The sequence below is a fragment of the Xiphias gladius genome, chromosome 3, assembly GCF_016859285.1.
Source record: "Xiphias gladius isolate SHS-SW01 ecotype Sanya breed wild chromosome 3, ASM1685928v1, whole genome shotgun sequence".
Taxonomy (NCBI): Eukaryota; Metazoa; Chordata; class Actinopteri; order Istiophoriformes; family Xiphiidae; genus Xiphias; species Xiphias gladius.
Genome location: NC_053402.1, coordinates 19,181,633 through 19,194,398, shown reverse-complemented (window position 1 = coordinate 19,194,398; position 12,766 = coordinate 19,181,633). Strand labels below are relative to the sequence as shown.

At 40.4% G+C, this 12,766-nt stretch overlaps 1 long non-coding RNA gene across 1 annotated transcript in view; it reads left to right on the top strand.

Moving 5' to 3' along the window:
* The window catches only part of LOC120788092, a 53,093-nt gene extending 40,600 nt beyond the window's left edge, over nucleotides 1–12,493 (top strand). The window contains exons 4-5 of the long non-coding RNA XR_005707188.1: nucleotides 9,498–9,584; nucleotides 11,383–12,493. This is a non-coding gene — a long non-coding RNA (uncharacterized LOC120788092). The remainder of the gene's footprint in view (nucleotides 1–9,497; nucleotides 9,585–11,382) is intronic.
* Nucleotides 12,494–12,766: the final 273 nt, after the last annotated feature.

Sequence of the window (12,766 nt, the reverse complement as noted above, 5' to 3'; positions counted from 1 at the left end):
GCTCAATTTTAGGCCACTTATCTGGGTCATGGTCATGGGAAATAAAATTTACAGAAAATATACTTGTATAATAGAGTTAACCATAGAAGTAAAATCTAAAAAAGGAAAAAAAGAATCCAACTAATTAAAAAATTTCCAGGAGGCATGGACTCATGACGTTTGTGTTTCTAAAATCCTGGCCACCAACCTTGGTGAGACACAGGAAGTGAGCGTACTTTGTCGTCACTGTGGTTTACGGCCGCCCCTCCCGTCTCTTCGTGGTGCCAACGTGCTCTCACGAGGCTAACTTTTCCAAGCTTGGAAGTTGAGTCGAGGTTATGTATGATGAGGGAGGAAGGAGAAGCATTTGGTGTTTGTACAGAAGGTATTATGCACACCCTGGTGCACTGCATGCTAGAGGAAACACACTGAGCCTATGAGCTTGGCTTTATTAGATCCAGGCCTACGAGCTTGGCTTTATTAGATCCAGGCATAAAGCGATATCGGTTACAGCTGGCGTGCAGACTTTACGTAATCACACAGCCTGAGACAGTCAAGCAGCGGCAAACACACACATACAAGCAAAAAGACATGTACATCCAAACTTGCATATTTCTTATAACGGTAACTGGTATGAAAACCGTTTGTCCAACTTTGGTGATTAATACACTTTTTAAATGGCTAAAGGATTACAGTACTTTATCCAACCATGAAATCATTCTTCAAACTGATAGGCTTATAAAATCCTTTCAAACGTCTGTTGATAATGTCACAAAATGTGTTATCATCCAGCTAAAACGAAGCTGTCCTTTCTTCATCCCCGAGAAGTTGACATTTCCAAGGTTGTCAACCAGCAATACCATTGTGTCACAGTTACACGCTGATGTTGATTCACTGATCTTCTCATTAAAAAATGACTAGACGTTAAATCATTAATTAGAGAGAAAGAAGAGTAAGAGACTACAGCCATGCTAGTATCTCTCTTACTCAGTTTTGCAAGTATTCAGCCGCGAGACCAAAGCCAATAATGTCAACCTAATGGTGGAGCTAGAGGTAAAGTCACGAGGATTCATCGTCTGTAAACCGTGAACGTCAGTGACAGATTTTAAGACAATCTGTCAGATAGTTGTCCAGACATTTCATTATAAGCCCAGAATGTCAACCTGCTGGTAGAGAGAGGGACTTCTCTTTCTGTAAAAAAGGAAGCCCATGGGTCATCTGTGCAACCATACTTACGTTTTAATGCCGTAGTAATTATGACGGGAGGGAAGGAGGGAGTCAGGTGACGTAGTATATAGAGCGAGAATGTCTCTGCGTTAGGAGCAGGTTTGTGCAGAAGGATGGGTCGACAAAACACAGGACTTTCACACTGGTGTTAAACAGATAGTTTGCATTGTTTATCTTATGCATTACATTATATTTCACGACCTTAACTGCGTGTTTGTTATTGTAACCGCGACAACGAAGGTCCCGTACACCTGCTGCTGGTGCGGTCCTGTGGATCGTATCAGCGACCTATGTGGTCATTTAGGTTGGAGGGCTGGTCAGAGAAAAAGTCAGGGGATCACTGATCAAGTCATTAGGACTCATCTACTGGAGACCATGACTGTCTGCAGTAAATTTCCTTGCAATCTATATCGTAGTTGTTTAGCTATCTTAGACAGACACACCGACACGGCAGTCAACAGAGCCCTGTTGCCAGCGTGGCCAGAAACACACCGGTCAGACAAGTATTCCTGAAAATGTACTTAAGCAGTTGTTGTATTGGACAACACCGGATTTTTAAGTTTTTAGGGAGAAGAGGGGGAATTTTATGCCTTTATTGGAGCGTTGACAGCAAGTGAGGGGAGAGAGGAGGGGCATGCATTATGCCAAGACATGCAACGTAGGTCCACAGCCGGGCTTAAAATAGGGACATTTTGTTCCATGGTTCAACCCTTTCAACCCCTCCCGATGTTTATTATAACAATAAAATATTGTGACACGTAAAAATGGGCAAATAGAAGTCTGGTCTGTTCATTCATCGAAATGTGAGGTTTATTAAGACAAGCGCTATGTGAGAGATCACGAGGGGGTCTTGGCCTCAGCTGTCTTCGAGTGTAGGAAGGTGAAAAGTGTACAGCAGGAGAAGTGTAAGGCATTGAACTTTCTCTCACATCATGCATCTGTGTGCTATATCTCACAGGCCCCCATGTGACACTGTTTTCTCTCAGTAAATTACACATGAAGGAGTGGGGTCATCTTATATTGGTGGACTACACTTAAATGTCATTACGTATTTAACACTGTCTCACAGTGTGTCTCTCTGTTGCTATGTGTGTCTCGTCTCTATTAAACTGCGTCCGTCTCTCTCCCTCCCTCTCTCTCTCTTCCCTTCACTTTGTCTCTATTTTTATTATTTTCTCTAGAGGAGATTAGAATAGGAGTAGTCATCGGGGAGATATTACCTGGATTTAACTCGACCGGCTGCTTTCATGATTTTTAATAACGGTTACTTAAAACACTAATCCACTGGTTAAGGCTGATTCTCTTAAGATGGTAACATAGTATTAAAAATACCAGTGGGCTGTGTTTTGTTAGGTTCACTGTATTTTATTTAGGTAATTGAATTTGAAAATAATGTTTTTTTTATCGCTTTATTTTGATTTGATCTCTCATGTTAAAAAAAAGTCTTTACACAAAAACAGGATCTGGAAAATATGTTCATCTTGTATAGGGCAAAAATCTGATAATACACACTTTTTTGGTGTCGTACATCCAGAATACCTTTTGTCTCAGTCATTTTGAAAGAGAGCAACCTAAGAACCAAATCAAGGCATAATGAGTAGTCTTGAATAAAGACCATGCTGTTAGTATTCAGCAATTCATTTCAGGCACTTTTTACACTTGAAAGCATACCTTTCCATCGCTATTGTTTCTTCCTCATCGCTTTCAGCCACAGTTTTCTGGTTTGCGTCTATGAAAGAGGCTTTGCTGTGTATGTCAAGCGGCAGAAATGAATATTGTCCAGGCACTTGGTTTTTCCTGGTTACACATCAGTGCTATAGAGAGGGCGTGTGCCTTTTTAAAAAACGGAGCGGAGTGTTATTTTAAATTTTTCAGTGTTTCATGGTAAGAGCTGGTCTGTTTGATTAGAATAATCGAGGCACAGATTGTAAGCATTTGGCATTTTCTCCCTCTCATCTTGAATACAAGGATTCTAATTATAGAATGATACAGTAGATGAGTCAAGGGCACTTAAATATCTATTTAAGTTGATTAATGGGCCTTGTGACATTTGTGTGAAGTTAGCAGGCTTAGCTGTGGGTGAAAATGTGTTGGTCGATTGATCCGCTTATTGATTTTTATCCGAGTCTCCCCTCGATGTCTCCACAAGTTGCCCATTAACTGAAATGTGTGAGCATATGTGTTTGACTCTGCCGAGCGTGACTGTGAGTTTTCCCTTTCGGAGGAAGAAAGCGGCGCCTCCTGAGTCAGTGGAGCGTGATGCGTGTGTATGGCAGCGAGTTGCGCCTCTGCACTGACACAAATGCTACGACACCTTGCTCTGCAAATGTCAGTCCCGTCCAATTAAATGCTTGAGTGACATTGCCATTGCCCACAAGGGGATCCCCCAATAAAGTTCTATGTATTTGTTTTTATCAGCTTCGTTTCTTGTTTTTCCCTCTTTTCCAGAGACACTTTATCGACAAGGGTGTTGTTCGTACGTGCCCTTACAGTACATCCAGTGACGGGCAACACCAGGGCACCATTACAGTACCACGTCTCTTGCTGCAGTAGCCGAGTCCTGTGTCTGTGATTCTCTCGGGTCATGTCTGTGCTTGTTATTCATTTGCGAGCAGTTTCGACCGCCTACACATCGGCTATATTTACAACAATGTCAGTCTGTAGTCTGCAGTGTTGACTTCACTTTGATTATTGGTTGCTCTACTTGTTGACAAGCACCCACATTATCCTGCCTGGTCGCGGTGATGAAATTTATCCATGCTGTTTGAGAGCAACGTACGGTAACAGATTTTAGACCCTGCTGCTTGATGATAGATTAGTGAACATGGCATACACAGCTCAGTTATTTTCCATTACTGTTTTGTCTGTGGCAGTAGACAGTAAAAACACTGCTGTTACTGCTGTCTTTTGTTGCCTTGGAGATTGAGCTAAAAATGAGCTTATTTGCCTCTCCAGGGTCTTATGGTACAGAATTACAGTAGGAGTATCATACTTTACTCTGCAGAAACTTTTTTTTTTTTGTCATTCTGAAGAAATCTTTCATGTGATAAAACTTTGTTATATATAATCACTGCTAGGTTTGCCTGGCTGTACATAGAAAGCTCTAAAAGCCAGGTCAGTTACTTTGACTATATGTAGTGTTTAACCATGGAAAAATAATATCGCATAAACTGCAAACCCTAATGTGTTCTTCTTGGCTGGCGGTTAGAGTAAAGAGGGGTTATTTGCTGAGTAGGGATGTGTGCTCGTATACATCCTCCCTTACTGCCACGGCCATTTCCATGTATTAATTAAGCCAACTTACAAACCTGCTGCTGGCAGCCAAGTAGTATAAGGTGGAGAAGATATGCGCAGGCTTTCACTATCTTTTAAGGGAGAAATTCCTAAATGGTGAACTTACATAAACAATAGCATAAGGTGCTGCTTGGATCGCGAGGCAGATTCTACAGATGCTATGCCCGGTCCTACCCTTTTCTGTTGGAGGAGGATACACGTTTCACACCCTCACTAAACTCATTAGCCGAAGCCCGTCACACTTTGGCATCGAGAAACTCTGCGAGAAAATGATTTGAGCTCCGTGTTGAACTGTTTCCTACACTGGGCTCTGGGCTCCCCGTAAAACTAATACTTAGAAATAGATTCAGATAGTCATTAAAAAAGGACAGGCCTTTATGGGACCGTTGGAGGTTTTTACCTCTCTTAAAGGGATTTGATGTTCACTCCAGCATGTTAACAGTCCCACTCTCCAATGGCAGCTCCTGTGAAAGGCTGAACACTGCATTACAGAGAAATGTTTGGTAGAGGGGCTTCTCTATGGGTCAGCGGGTAATGCCAAGAAAATGTTCAGAGTTTGACGTTTATTCAGCGTCTGTCTTCCATCTATTCTAAGTACTATCTATGCTGGGGACGTTAAAAGGCCACACGTGTCAGTATTTAAGTAACGTAACATTTGATGACAATGCAAGCATAACGAACTGCTCCAACTGCGTGCTCCTTCAAGACTTGATGAATACATACAAAGGCTAATTTTGGGAGAATGTGTGCAATGAGCCGGCAGTGGCCTACATTAAGTGGTCTAACGCCGTTGGAGTTTTCAAGACGACTTGTGAACTGCTAATTGACAGAGCAAAGGCCATGCTGTTCTCGGATTGGAAACCCTCAAACACCTTGAGACAACTTACCTCCCTGCTAATTCCATGTTTTAGCTAAATGAAAAATTCAGCTCAGTCTCTGTTCTTCTCTCGGCGTCGCTGCAGCACAACTGAATATACGAGGCAAGTTTACATTTGACTAATATTAAAGGGAAAATCCATTTTTGAACAGCAACACCTCTAAAAACAGCTGCTTTCATCAAGAAAGATGAAAATATGTTTTATACGTGAAACTTTGGAGACTATTGATAACAAATTGATATATATTCTACTAAATGCTACATAAAATTTAGACTTTGTGTCTCTGAACTGTACACATTAATACCTAATGTGGTTATGTTGTTTTCTAAATGAAGTGAACAAATATTTCACATAAAATAGCAGGGGGTAAAGGAAAATTATAAAATTGTTAATTTATGAAAATTTGTATCCACAGAATTGATGTCATTAGATAAATGTCACCAGGAACGATGATAACGTCTCACAAAATAGAAATAATGAAATAGAGTATCGGTGGATCAGAGTTGTAGGTATAATAATGTGTAAATTACTTATGTTCCACTTTCAGGTATTAGAACCGCAGCAGGCAAATAAGAGAGTATATAGAGCACATATAGAACCTGTTTCCTAGCAATAGTTTCCTCTGTCGCATAGAGAATATTTCAATGTACAACAACCGATACTGGTTGCACCCAATACCAGATTTGTCATTGTAATAGTAAATTTTTTTTTAAAATCTAGAATTCATCTAATCTGCGTCAGATGTTCTTACTGACTGAAGCAGCATGTGAAATGGAAACTCTTTGGATAAGAGTTGGTACTTGTAATGTTTTATGAGCTTTGCTTAACAAAGCACAAGCAGTGCATCATCGCACCAATTCCCCATGATTAGAGTTTAGTCCAAAGAGATTTTTGTTGTGCAGCTCTCCACCTCTTTCTTCTCCTGCTAGTTCATGGTACTTGTTGGGGTAAGCAGCACCTTAGGACCACATGATGTACAGGATTTGTATAGGAGGAGGATTATTCTTGACTTTATAACTCAATATGAGAGGGCTGATGGGAGTGGGCACACACATTACAACATAAAGTCATAATGAGAGATGCAATATACAAATTTTTCACAACGAGGACACATGCTATGTCTATGTGTACAAATGACCATAAATGCTTCCGGATCTAAATTGTCTTTTCGGGGATGTTTCCGATGTTTTGGGACACAAGCTCATTGCGACTTTCTTCATGTTGCAGTATATATTCCCGACGTGTCCACGTTCGAAAACATTCGGCTGCTGTTACTGCTAAGGTGTGATTGAAGAAAACCACAATAGGTCCGACTTCGAGATTAAAAAGCAATGACTTGTACAACAACCTGAAGTAGACAAATGCAGCAAGTCCCCGAGGGGTTAAGAAGTGTCCGTCAACTGTCTGTCTGTGCCTCAGCCCCGAGCCTTTCCTATCCTCTATCAACTCAGCTCCCATCAAAGTGTCAAGTCAGTAAAAAGTTGTTTGAGACACTGGAGAGTTTACGGAGTGAGTGCAGTTGTAGCCCAAGGAAAATTTATTAAATTGTAGTCTTATTTATTTATTTATTTCAAAAATTGGATACGACAGAAGAGAAAAAAGAAAAACTTGAGGATCAAAACAATGTTCTTTGAGTTATGTTTGCCTTCAGATATTTGACACTTCATGAAGAAATGTTGTGACCCTGACCAGGATAAATAACTTAAGAATGGATGGATGAAGAGCTGATATAGAACTGATATTCATGTGTTTTAAGTATTTCACTTGCAAGTGCGGGGTCTGCTCTACCTATTGTAGAAGCTTAAAAATATTTGTTTCGTATTTTATGATTTTATTATCACATTGTGCATTTTAATGACAAAATACACCAACTACCAGTGTCTCCTGCTGTCAGTATGCCAGCATGCACAAGCTTTACCAACCAACAAATGGCACAACGTTTTTGTTATTTTGTTTGATATTTAGATTTGATATATTCTATTACTTTTTTATTATTATTTATTTATTTTTTTAATCATAAGAACATTTGACATAATTCACTGTCACGCCTTTAAAACCTATTTGGCTGAAATTGTATGAAATTAATTTTTGTAACAGTCCAAACATTTACTGAATATGAAAATTGTCAGGAGCATGAAAAGGTCAGTCAGAGACACTCGAGGTCCTTTCATCCGTTCCGTTTGGCCTCATGTGAAACTTCAATAGATGTAAGCACTTACTGTGAGAGACTGAGTATTATTCTGTGTGTATATATATATATATATATATATATAATATTTAGTGGAGCATATTCCCAGTCTTATGTACACAGTTATTCATCCTCATACCCGAGTGTTCAAGTCTTTGAAAACACTAAAACCTTGAACCTTGAGAATAGCAGCTTTGAAACAACTTGAGCAGCATGGCGTGCATTTATAAGCTATGTTAGCTACTACAGTATCTGTTCAGAGGTTATAGGCTTTGATTGCATATACCATTTATTTGTTAAATTGCATATCCAGGACACGACAATTATTATTTTATAGAGGCAGTGTCAAAAGTATTGGGAAAGATGGATAAAACTTTGGGGACTGGCCATAACAGCTGGCAGGATATGTACAGCATGGAAACAATTCTTTCAAATCAGTAGGAGTATCTGAGATTTTGCCTCAAATTCATCTTGATCAGCAGAGATTTTATGCAGTTGTCCCAGCAATTTGCCAGCTTTTATGTTGCACCCCGTTACATAAATGGCTATCAGACTTCAGAGACTGTGCTGTGTTGCTTATCAAAGAGTTCAAAGTCTCAAAGTGTTTATCGTGGTGGGACATCAATTCTGACGGCAGCACACTGTGTGGTTAGGGTGAGATTGGGCTTTTGATAGGATAGCAGATAATGTAATTAAACCCACAGCTGCAACAGCACTGATAGTCTTAATGTGCTTTTTTGTTGTTTTGCAAAAATAATGAAATGTATGTGAGAATCAAATTATCACGAAGCCGTTTGAGTCATTTCACCAGTATGTCTCTCTGATAACTGTTGGATTGAAAAAGAAATCCCTTAATTATAAATTTGTGAATGCTTTCCAGTCATTTCAGTATGGCCTGAGAAACACTTTGCTTTTTTGTCACTTTGATGTTTCACACTGACGGACTTGAATTAATGCCAGGACGGCAGAACAACTGCTAGAGCTGCTAACCGAAGTATGTGGCTTGAGCTTTTCTGTCTACTCGCTGCATGGAAGATTTTAACACTGAGAGCAGTTTGGTAATGCTGCATTATAACATTCCTTTCATTAGGACATACCCTATACATACATATATATATATATATATATATATATATATATATATATATATATATATATATATATATATATATATATATATATATATATATATATATATATATATATATATATATATATATATATATATAGAATAATCTGAAAAGGTCTGAGGCTTATCAGTACACAGTAATAAGGTCGGGTGAATTTTATGAAAGGAGGTGGAACAGAAATTGCGACATCAGCATATCACATTATCATCAATTTTTGTCACTGCCATCCCAGGGCACTTTTTTCAGGTCACACTCCCATCCCTCGATAACAGAAGGCAGAGGTACTCTTAAAAGAAAAGTCTGACATTTTAGGAAAAATTTTTTTTTTTTTTTTTGCCAAGAGTTAAATAAGAATACCAACACTACTCTCATGGCTGCATGCTAAATATGAAGCTTTAATCTGCACAAAAACTGAAGTGTAAAATCACCATAGCCATTACACTGATTAACCAAACAGAAATTGTCGACTAGCCCAGTGAGCTTCAGAGGTGCTGGGAGGTGGATTTTGTTGCCTTTGAAGAGAGCAAGGCTAGCTGTTTCCCCCTGTTTATAGGCTTTGTGCTATGATAAATTAGTCAGCTGCTGGCAGTAGCTTTGCCCAAAATGTTGAACTGTGCCTTTTAAGGTGTGACAGACAGCGTTCCCACATGATTGATTTCCCAAGGGAAGACATAGTACCGCTATCTCTCGCAGACCACAGTTCAATGAAATGAATGATCAGAAGTTGCGCCCATAATTTACACAAGAGATCATGGGGCTAGGAATAATATATATTCTTCATTTGCTATCTTTATTTCTCAGGTACAGACCTGACATGGAAAATCAGAGAGTGATCCCATAGTGGAAGAGCAAGATGGTGAAAGAAAAGTTGAAGGATGGAGAAGAAGGGTGAGTGAACAGGGGAAAGAGATGGGGAGACAAGCCCTTAGCTAGTGGGAAAGCCTTCAAGTGAGACAGTAATCTGGGCAATATGTCAGGCTGCGCTCAGCTGGGGAACTTGACGGTTTCTCAATTAAGCACGGGTGCAAAGGCAGTTTTTTCCCCTAATTGTTTAACGTGTAGTCGAATGTTCGAGTAGCATGACCTGCATACGCGTTCTGTAGATGACAGTGCGGTGATTGACACAGACATCCCCCTGGGCCGCCCCGTGAGCTTCATCAGCCTCCAGCTCAGCACTTGCACATGTAAAGATGGACCTGTGGCTCTGTTTAAAATCAGGAGCTGTGGAGGGACGAAGAGGAGGGATAAATTAAGCTGTTATCAGACATTAGTAGTTTGAAGGATTCCATTTGTCTTCATCATGACTAAAAACGTGTCATTTGTAGATCAGTTACGTCCCTGTTATTGACCCTATGGACCAGTTCAAATAGACTGTGAAGAACGTGCCTTATCTGACTTCTTCTTCCAGGGTAATAAAACACTGCTGTCTGTTGCTTTAAGTCCTGCAGTGTGTTCAGCCATTGTCACAGATGCTGCAAGGCTCACAGAGGAGAAACGTCCAGTTTTGCGCAGTCTTCTGTCTTCAGTAGTACTCTGTTTGAGTGACTGATCACTGCGGAGTTTTGCCGTGTTTGGCCAGCTTAATGAAACCTTGATTTCCCAAACTCCCTCTCTGTATGTTTCTTCTCTCATCTTTCTGCCCCAAGTCTTTGTGCCTCAGCCAGTGCCAGGAGCTGCCATTTGGTTTTGTTTGTAGAGTGCTCATAGCCAACTGAACCAACAAGCTGACTGATTAAAATGAAAATGGGCCCTCACTCTTGGCCCTCTATTTCTGTCCCTTTCTTTCTCTCTACTCGGCTGAGAGGGCTGTGCCACATACATTCTCCTCTCACGGATAACGGTGATAAACCTCAATATCTACTGCTCTGCCGCTTGAAACAAAAACTTAATAAAATGTAAGAATTGTGTGGATGCCAGAATGTGGAAGCTTCTGTGTTTGGGGATTTGAGCTCTAGCACTTCAGCCAAGATTTCACTGCAGAAATGGGCAGACAGCGCATACTCAAGCATGCACGAATCCCGTCCTCATCATCTGCACACTTGATTATGCAATTGATCTGTGGTTTCCCTCGAGTTAAGTACTGTATATAATAGGAGTGATTAAAGAACCAAAAATTGGTCCACAGAAGCCGCTGACGAGAAGCTCCACAGATAACAGAATCAATGTTTGAATTTTAGGTTGTCCATTAAATTGTCAGGAGAGAGTAATTTATGGATAAAACTATCCCCAGTGTGTCTTTCATTGTCATAATTTTTATATATGTAGTGATGATTGCATTTCAGTGGGGAAAAAAACATTGTTTTCTTCAGGAGTGAATAAATTAAATCTTGAATAAGCCAGATTATCACTTTCCTGAACATGTTCTATATTCTTGAGTGAAATGGGTTAAATTTATGCTTCATTGTAAACTGGAGAAACTTTTTTTTTTTTTTTTTTTTTACTAGCAGGACAGCAGAGAGGCGGTGATGGCAGCTTCTGCAGACACAGAAATCACTGGGTCTTTATATATCAGATTTCCACATGTCCTCACATAAGATGTAGGCTGAAAATTGGCAGAGTGGCCCCTTTCAGTCACATTCAACAAAACTTTCGCCTCAATTCGGAGGCTGACTCATTACATTAGTGACTCATGAAGATCAAGTTTCCCTAAAAGAGTGAGTAATTTAATTTTTTTCTTTTTTTTTAGATTGCATCTAAACTTCACTTTGATGCCTGGACAAACACAACAGCAGCATGGCGTCAGCTGCTGTGGCTTTTGTAATGACATCTGGCTAAGTCTGTTGGACTCACTAAAAGGAGTCGGCTGTTGGCCGAGCCTGTATCACGGTGCAGAGCACTTGATCAGAGCTCTTGATCAGTGATGTCAGACTTTATGCACACCTGAGACCACACACAGTTTTAGCACAACGGCTACAAAACAAAATGCAATGTTGACATGTCATTGCTGACTAGACGTCCTTACGTCAGTGATTTAGACTCTCATGACTGGGCCTAAATCACTGACTCTGAGGATGGTAGGAGAGTTGAAAGGAGAAAAGGATGAAAAACCAAGAGTCAAATCTAGACTTTCTATTTTTACACAAGCGTCTCTCTCTAACAAGGCTCCATTGGCTTATAGCCACTCAGGTACATGCTCAGACAATCAGGATGAGCCTCTTCAACGCCTGGAGGTGCTGCCTTATAAAAGGACAACAGCCGCCCACTTTTCTGTGGTGACAGCAGACGACGGCATAGCAACTTCATCAGACTGCTCTGCAGAGTTCTGGGGTTCCTGCAATAGTTGACTGCACTGGCTAAGGGCTGCTGTATGTGCAATGGTGCTGAGCACACCCCTGCTGGTGTCATGCAGCTTTCTCTCTTACTGCCTCCAGCAAAAAGTTTTGCCACACAAAAATATGCTAAAGCTTCACACCAAAGGGTATTTATGTCCCACCTTTCTTCCTTGCCGTCATATCTGCTGTGCATTACATCACATACAATCTACGCTTCATTTTACAGCTACCATAAAACCTGGCTGCTGACCAATCGCAAACTGTGCTGACAGTGCTGCAGACCGAGGAAAAAAGAGAGGACGGGACATTTGAAAATGGAGAAAGCTATCATATTAACCATTAACCATTAACCATTTTTATACAGTGTATCCATTTTCTTTAAAGAGAGGAAAAAATGCCAATAGAACTTTCCATTTTCATACAAACAAAATGAGCCACATCCAGAGGTAGCTGCTGCAAGACCTGCAAGTCATCACCACACCAGCAAGCTTCCAGCACCACCTATTTCGGGAGGATGTACAAATAAAATGAACTGTTCCACCTTCAGCTGTGACTGTGCACTAACTCTCCTTTGCTTTTAATATGTCAGGAGTTTCAGGAAACTTTCCCTTTCATCATACAGTACATCACACACTGTTCAGAAAGATATAAAGGCAAACAATTAGCTCGCTGTATGAGAGTGTGAGAAAGGCTGCAAATTAGCTGTCTCCCTGGCAGAACTTTTCCTCTTTCACCCAGTTGGATTGAACACACACTGTGAGTTTCTGTGCTCATCATGATCACAGACCTTAGTGTGAT